This window comes from Gracilinanus agilis, chromosome 1, assembly GCF_016433145.1.
Source record: "Gracilinanus agilis isolate LMUSP501 chromosome 1, AgileGrace, whole genome shotgun sequence".
Classification (NCBI taxonomy): Eukaryota; Metazoa; Chordata; class Mammalia; order Didelphimorphia; family Didelphidae; genus Gracilinanus; species Gracilinanus agilis.
In genome coordinates, this window is record NC_058130.1 from 140,865,747 (window position 1) to 140,872,925 (window position 7,179).

A 7,179-nucleotide genomic window follows, 5' to 3' on the forward strand; every position below is an offset into this window, starting at 1 on the left:
CTTCTTCTTCTTCTTCTTCTTCTTCTTCTTCTTCTTCTCCTTCTCCTTCTCCTTCTCCTTCTCCTTCTCCTTTCCCTTCCCCTTCTCCTTCCCCTTCTCCTCTTCCTTCTCCTCTTCCTTCTCCTCTTCTTCCTCCTCCTTCTGAATTTGAATCCTATCTCAGATGGGCAAGGCACCTCTTAGCTTCAGTTTCCTTATGTCTTTTATTCTTTTTGTTTTTCCAGTTCCATATATGAACAGTATTTGACAATTGTTTTCTGACATTTTAGGATTCAGATTCCTCACCTCTCCCTGATGTAGTAAAATAGAGTCTGATATAACTTACACCAGTGCTTTCATACAATATCCTTATGTCTTAAAATGGGGATAATAATAGTAACTACCTTACTGGATTGCTGCAAGAATCAGATTAGACCTATGTACAAAATGACTTGCAAAACTTAAAAAGCTATATGTAAATAGCTATTATTCAAATATCCTCATTTGTTATATGTTGTAGCCCGCTCAAACCCACTGTTGCCCTCTGTGATGCTTATTTTCATTTCTTCAGAGACTGCTGTAATCCAGGTCTTGCTGGCCTATAGTAGCATCAGTAGGACATTAGCATCAAAAACATGGGCCTTTACCTCCATAAGAAGCTTGGGGTCACAGATGGGGCTTTGCAATTTCCTCAAAGCGATCTAGTTCACTTTTCTTCTATTCTACTTTGGACCCCACTCACTGGATTAGTTCAGATAGCCACACAAGTTCTACAAATTGTACATTGAAATGCATGTTGTCATCTGAACAATTGCCATGCCTTATTGCCTTAGTGTTTCTCCTGTGACTAGTCTTGCTAGACTCCTCTGGGCTATTTTGGATATCTTCCAAGAAACTCTACTTCTGGGACTTGGTGTTCTGGGACTTGATGAAAAGGATGTTCTCTGAAAATAGGAGAATCTGTGGGATTTTGAAATCTGTAGAGATTCCTTCTTCACTTTGAACTCTGCACTGGGTCTCCTTACCAAGGTGGAAAGCATCCTTGGTGAGCCCAAATATCTTTGTTTTATGATTCAATGGATGTTTATAGAGGCTTGTTAAACAAGGTTATTTCCGTTATAACATTTTAAAAAAAAACCTTTATCTTCTGGCTCAGAATCAGTACTAAATATCAGTTCCAAGGTGGTAAGGACTAGGTGACTGGGGTTTAAGTGACTTGCCCAGGGTCATACAGTTAGGAAGTATCCAAGGTTGGATTTGAACCCAGGACTTGGCTCTCTATCCACTGACTCACCTAGCTGCCTCTCTCTTTCAAGGAATATTAAATGAGCTTCATAGATGGATGGATGGGAGACCTTGCTGAAAACATTAAACAAGACAATATTTTGCTCTCTCCAAATACTTTTTCCATAATCAATAATTTTTAGGCATACAAAAATCTACTTCTTAGCACAGTGCCTGGCACATAGTAGTGCCTAATAAATTAATAAATAAAGAAAAATACAATAAAACATAGATAATTTTCTAAGTCAATGTCAGCAGCTTGGCGGTGCATAATAGAGTACCTAGCCTGGAGTCAGGAAGACTCATCTTCTTGAGTTCAAATCTGACTTTAGACATTTACTGGCTGTGTGACCCTGGGCAAATCACTTAACTTTGTGTGCTTCAGTTTCTTCAATTGTAAAATGAGCTGGAGAATAAAATAGTACCCCACCCCCCACCTCCCGCCCAGTGTCTGTGCCAAGAAACCTCAAATGGGGTGATAGAGAGTTGGACAAAACTGAAAAATGGCTTAACAGCAATAATAAGTCAACATGCAACCCTTAGGGATGATTGTGGACATTTATTGGCTTCCCATTTCTGTTTGTAACATCATTCAGTCAACTATAAAAGGGTGTTAAGAGAGTTTTTCTTAGTTTCTCCCTTTTTCTCTTTAAGAGGCAAGGGAGCAAAAAGATTTCTGAGGAAGAGCCCCCCTGCTGGGCAGGCTGTCAGATGGTGAAGGTTAGAAGGGTGTGGCTGAGAGTTAGTTACAGCTGGCAGTTGGAAGAGGCTTTTGTCTCTGGGTCTCCTAGGGAGAGGAGTGTGTGACTTGCTCTCTCTGGGACTATGAGGAGTCAGAGAAACAGATTTAAGGCCTTAACAGTCTTATTGATTATTGATTATCTTGGGTAGATAGGTAGATAGGTAGTGGGTAAATTACTAGATAGAATAGAAAAGTTAGGCTGGAACCTGGCTCTGACAGAAGGCACTGCCCTCGAAGACAGATAGATTTAGAGTTTTCTAGAAGATTTTAGTAAGGATTGGGATCTTAGGCATAGTTATAATCTATTATAAGATAACTCTCACTTTCCTCCTTTCTACTTCATATCCATATTTTCCTAATAAAAAACTAAGCATTTTGTGTTTAAGAAAATGCTCTCCTGACTTTTGTTCAAACTCCTACCCCCAAAATTTAATCCTTCGCAATGGTAAAGATGAGATTCATTAATGAATATTGTTTTCCTGTCTTTTTTCTTTTTCTCTTTCTTTGAATAGATTCTGAATATCAAGTGGTAAGGACTAAGCAATGAGAGCTAAGTGATTTGTCCAGAGTCACACAGCTAGGAAATATCTGAGGTCAGATTTGAACCCAGGTCTTCCCCCCCCCCCCAGACCTGGCACTCAATCCACTGCGACACCTTACTTCCCCTAAAACTGCTTGTTTCTTAATAACTACCCTCCTAGAGGATGCCCTTGTTTAATGTATACAGGCAAACTATTGATCTGAATATGGTTAATAACATTCAATTAGTGGGATTGTATAAATGGTATTGCATACACAAAGTTCTTTAGAGACAGTGAAGAATGGGGACAGCTAGGTGGCTCAGTGGAGTTAGAACCAGGTCTAGAGATGAGAGGTCCTGGGTTCAAATCTGACATCAGAAACTTCCTAGCTGTGTGACTGTGGGCAAGTCACTTAACCTCTATTGCCTATTCCTTACTGCTCTTCTGCCTTAGAACCAATACTTAGGATTGCTTCTAAGATGTAAGGTAAGGGTTTAAAAAAAAGAGAGGAGAGAGAGAAATTGTGGAGGAGAAGAGAGACTTTTCATCCTCTAGATGTAGCAAAGGGCTTCGGCTCAATTCTGATTAAAGTTTAGTCATGAGTCATTGGCCACTTTCATTTAGAGAGAGACAGCTACCTTCCCTGAGGGTAATGCTAGTGTCAGCAGAGTCCTGTCTAACTAAAACTCATTCAGGGAAAGAAGAAAGGCAAGTTCAATTTCATAAGAATATGCATAAATCTACTTGCCTGAGAGGGTGACAAATTTTCTCAAATTCTTTATAAAATCTGGTTCCTTCAGGACTGTGCTTGGGGCCAGCTTGTACTAGTTCTAGGCAAGCCAATTGCTAAATTTTCAGAGTGTGTATTTATGCTTCAGAAATTGGCAAATGCCACAAATTATGACTTGTTTATTTTTTGTTGATTATTTAGACTTAGAAACTGATGAGAAAATGATAATATTACAGATTAAACTTAAAAGCACAAGTTGGATACAACCCTCCCCCAAGACCTGGTTGTTTATTTTTATTTTTAATTACATGTAGAAACAAATTTTTTTCAAACCCTTAACTTCAGTCTTGGAGTCAATACTGTGTATTGGCTCCAAGGCCTGCCCAGGGTCACACAGCTAGGAAGTATCTGAGGTCATATTTGAACCCAGGACCTCCCATCTCTAGGCCTGGCTCTCAATCCACTGAGTCACCCAGCTGCCTCCAGAAACGATTTTTAACAATTGTTATCTGATATTTTGTGATCCAGATTCTCTCTCTTCCCCCTTCCCTCCCCATTCCCTGAGACAGTATATAGTCTGTTATACACTATTTTTTTAACTAGTAATAAGCATGCATTTATTAGGTGCCTACAAGATGCTTGAGCACATGGTTTGGCTCTGAGGATACAAAAACAAAAGTGAATTAATTCTTGTTTTCAAGGAGGTTTCCATTTAGTTAGAGAGAGTATGTATATCTGCATATTGTTACATTAAATTTTTTAATTTTGAAATCATTATTTATTTATTTATTTGTTTAGGAATATTTTTCCATCTGTTATAGACAGTGTTGCCATGCAATAAACATTTCCATATTCCTCATTCTGGAAAAGGACACATGTTACACATACAAGAAAAAACTCATGAAGGAAATAAAGTGAAAAATAATAGGTTTGTATCTGCATTCAGACTCTGGTTGTTCCTTCTATGGCTTTCTTCTAAATACCTTAAAGTCATCATGTTCAAAACTGAACTCATCTTTCTCCCCAAACTTTCCTAACTTCCCCACGATGACCAACCATCCCTCCATGGCTCATTCTCACTCTCATATCCCATGTCCAATCAGTGGTCAAGTTGATGTGGGCTGACAGTGGGCAATAAGGGGCAGTAATAGGAATGGGGACTCTCATACTCTGAAATCTTGCATTTCTCACTAGTTAGCACTAGTTACACATCAACTGCAAAACTTGTAGTTTCAGCAGTAGTCAAGCATGTATTGTGGATTGTTCAATTACCCTCTCTTTGTACTGGATCTGTAGCAAGCAGTGCTGGGCATCAGCTTTGTGCTGACTCTGTTTTATTAATTACTTCTATTATTCTTTTTTAAAATTTTATTTATTTTTAAACCCTTAACTTCTGTGTATTGGCTCATAGGTGGAAGAGTGGTAAGGGTGGGCAATGGGAGTCAAGTGACTTGCCCAGGGTGATGCAGCTGGGAAGTGTCTGAGGTCCGAATTGAACCTAGGACCTCCCATCTCCAGGCCTGACTCTCAATCCACTGAGCTACCCAGCTGCCCCTACTTCTATTATTCTTAGAAATAATTAATTACCTATAGTGGTCCTCTGATATACTCCATCCCCCCCCTCCCATATTCCCACTCTAGAAGGGCACAGCAAGACCTCCTGCATTAACAAATGACAACGAGGTGGACAATGGATGAACATGGGACCTGTGCATGCTCCTTATTCCCTATGGCAGCAAACCCCAAAACATAGCTACCTCCACCTGAGTTTGGAAATGAAGATGCTAAGCGACCAGACCCCAATAAATATGCCAACCCTGATCCACAGGATGTGGAAGCTGCCATTCTACAGTGGAGTGACTCTAGAGTATCAGCTCCAAATTCCATTCTATCACTTCCAAAGAGGCTACTCTACTAGTCCCTGGGTTTATCCATCAGCCTTAAGGCTACCTGATTAGCCCCCCAGACTATTCTACTAGTTATTATGCCATCAAAAACAGTTGCTTCTTCAAATAAAATTATTATCTTACTTCTGGATCGAACAGAGTTTTGAGTCTCCCATTCTTGGGGTGATCTGCTGCAAACTTGGGGGTGTTTCTCCCACATCAAAGTCTTGTCATTTCTACTTTCGCATCTCTCTGCTATTCACCTCCTTCTCTCTTTTGATACTGACTTGACCATCATCACCCACGGTCCAAGGTCTCATCACCTGATGCCTTAACTATAGTAATAGGCTACCGACTTGTTTCCCAACTTCAAGTATTTCTCTATTTCAACCTGTCCTCCATTCAGCTCTTACATCCATCTTCATAAAAAGCTTGTTGTTCCTCAGATAAGACTCTCCATTTTAGGAGATTAAGGAACAGGATTTTCACTGAGTGCCCCCTCATCCCCTTAAACCTAGGATGCTCTCTCTTCCTCTTTTCTGGCTTCCTTCAAGTCTCATCAGCTAAAGCCCCAAATTCCAAAAGAAGTTTTCCTTAAAACCATTTGAAATTACCCCTAATTTATCCTCCTTTGTATTAGACTATGAACTCTTTAAGAGCTGGGATTATTTTTTTGTCTTTGTGCCCAAAGGGCTTAGCATGATTCCTGGCACATTGTAGCTGCTTATATGTTAGTTGGTTGAGCTTGGGGGTAGAGTGAATATCTTCTGATTAGCTGTCATGTATTTTTCTTTTATAACCTCTGTATACTTATTTGCAAGGCATTCATCAAACCATTCAAGTAAGGTTTCTTCCTTTGACCACCTTAATTTTTCTGACAAATATTTAGGGGATTAGTAATTAGATTAAATTTAAATAATTAACTAAACTTATCTAGAGTATGTACCTCAAAATAATTAATTAAATAATTTAATGATCTAGTATTGATAATCAGACTAAATAGATATTAAATATAAAAATAGCTCTTAAAAAACATAGGGTTTTGGGGGGAGGAGGAGGGCTTTCTTTTTGTCTCCTACTACTTAGCCTAGTGTTTGGCACATGCTTGTTTCTGTAGTTGTTCTGTGAGACTCTGACTCTATTTTGAATTTTCTTGGGAAAGATATTGATTTTTCTTTCTCCAGCTCATTTTACAGGTGAGGAAACTGAGGTAAACAAGGTTGTGACTCACCCAGAGTCAGGAAGCTAGCAAGAGTCTGAGGCAAGATTTGAACTCATAAAGATGACTCTTCATGAAAAGAAAGAAAGGAAGAAAAGAAGAAAGGAAGAAAGGGAGAAAGAGAGAGAGAGGGAGGGAGGAAGGGAGGAAGGGAGGAAGGGAGGAAGGGAGGAAGGGAGGAAGGAAGGAAGGAAGGAAGGAAGGAAGGAAGGAAGGAAGGAAGGAAGAAAGAAACTCTCCTTCCTTATTCTAGAGACCTCTCCAAGGACGAAGATTATGTCCCTAGGATTCCTTCCTGTTGACCACAACATTCAAGGTTATAAGATTTCATTCACTGAAAATGAATGGACAAAGAATTCTGATGGGGATTTCTAGGGGATGATTGAAAACGTTTAACACTTTATTTGTTTAAATTAAATAAGCGCAAATAATTTAAGTCAGCCGTTGGCATGGATATTCAATATTAATTTTTAAATATCACTTTTAATAATAAAGAAAGATTTACTTCGTTTATGCCACAACAGTTGGTGCTTCAAGGCGCTGTGGTAGCCCACAGGCGGACCAGCAGTGCCTCAACAGGTAAGAGGGGAGCTTGGAAAGAAGGATTTAGGAGATAGATGGGAAAGTCTCCTATAATGCTCCATTCCCTTAGGCTTCCTGGGTTGGGCAGGAAGAGATTTATCTTGTCACCCATCCCTCTCAGTCCTGAACGGAATGTTCATTTCTAGTCCTGTTCAATTGGAGGGCAGAGCCTGTCCCCCATCCCTCCCCCTGGATACCTTCTCACCTTCTCACTAGACCTCCTCCCAACCCCCCCC